The sequence below is a fragment of the Chrysochloris asiatica genome, unplaced genomic scaffold (assembly GCF_000296735.1).
Source record: "Chrysochloris asiatica unplaced genomic scaffold, ChrAsi1.0 scaffold00279, whole genome shotgun sequence".
In the NCBI taxonomy this organism is placed as follows: Eukaryota; Metazoa; Chordata; class Mammalia; order Afrosoricida; family Chrysochloridae; genus Chrysochloris; species Chrysochloris asiatica.
The window spans coordinates 895,589-896,923 of NW_006408797.1; the positions used below are offsets into that span (position 1 = coordinate 895,589).

The 1,335-nt window shown below is 40.9% G+C and overlaps 1 pseudogene; it reads left to right on the top strand.

Annotated features, from left to right (window-relative positions):
* The first annotated feature begins 485 nt into the window (after positions 1-485).
* On the top strand, positions 486-1,101 carry LOC102823802 (annotated as a pseudogene).
* Positions 1,102-1,335: the final 234 nt, after the last annotated feature.

Genomic DNA, 1,335 nt, shown 5'->3' on the forward strand with positions numbered 1-1,335 from the left:
GTTTCTTCCATTTGCTTTATCATCTCTACACTGGAGAGCAAGTTTCAGAGTCTATTCTGACATCCATTTTGATCTTTTCTTTCTTTCTTGTCTTAATGACTTTTTACTTTCTTCCTGTGTGATCTTCTTGATGTCATCCCACAGTTCTTCTGATCTTCAGTCTTTAGTGTCTAATGTATCAAATCTGTTCTTCAGATGAAATCTAAATTCAGGTGAGAGATATTAAAGGTCATATTTTGGCTCTCATGGATTTTTGTTCATTTTCTTCAGTTTCAATCTGAATTTACATATGAGCAATTGATGGTATGTCTACAATCTGCCCCAGCCCTTGTTTTGGCTGATGATATGGAGCTTTTCCATCATCTCTTTCCACAGAGGCAGTCAGTGTTATTTATGTGTATTTCAGCTGGTGAGGTCCATATGTATAGTGATCTTTTAGATTGTTTTAAAAGGATATTTGAGCTCTTTCCAGCCAGCGCTGAGCGATGGGCATTTCCCGGGACAACTGGCACAAGTGCCGCAAGACTGAGGGCAAGAGAAAGGCCTACCACAAGAAGCGGAAGTATGAGCTGGAATGCCTCGCAACCAACACTAAGATGGGCCTCTGCTGCATACACACAGTTCGTGTTAGAGGAGTCAACAAGAAGTACCGGGCCCGGAAGCTGGATGTGGGGACCTTCTCCTGGGGCTCTGAGTGTTGTACTCAAAAAATAAGGCTCATCGATGTTGACTACAATGTGTCCAATAATGAGCTGGTCTGCCCCTAAGACCCTAGTGAAGAACTACATCGGGCTTGTTGAGAGCACACCATATGAGTCCCACTATTTGTTGCCTCTGGGCCACAAGAAGGGAGCCAAACTGACTCCTGAAGACGAAGAGATATTAAACAAAAAGCGATCAAAGAAAATTCAGAAAAAATACAATGAAAGGAAAAAGAATGCAAAAATCAACAGTCTTCTGGAGGAGCAGTTCCATCAGGGCAAGTTTCTTGCATGTATCACTTCAAGACCAGGCCAGTGTGGCCCAGCAGATGGCTATGTTCTAGAAGGCAAGGAGCTGAAGTTCTATCTGAGGAAAATCAAGGTCCAGATAGGCCAATAAAGCCTTCTCCCTCACATCCAGCACATGTATTAAAGATGTTTATTCTTTTTTTTTAAAAAAAAAGGTATTTGAAGTGAACAAATCATTGATTTCTATCATGCAATCTCCAGCATTATGTCTGTCACTAAGGCCATATTGTTCCTGTTTGTTTCCAACCTTTGCATTCCAATTGCCAGTGATTATCAATGTATCTTGATTGCATGTTTGATCAATTTCAATCTGAAGAAATTAGTA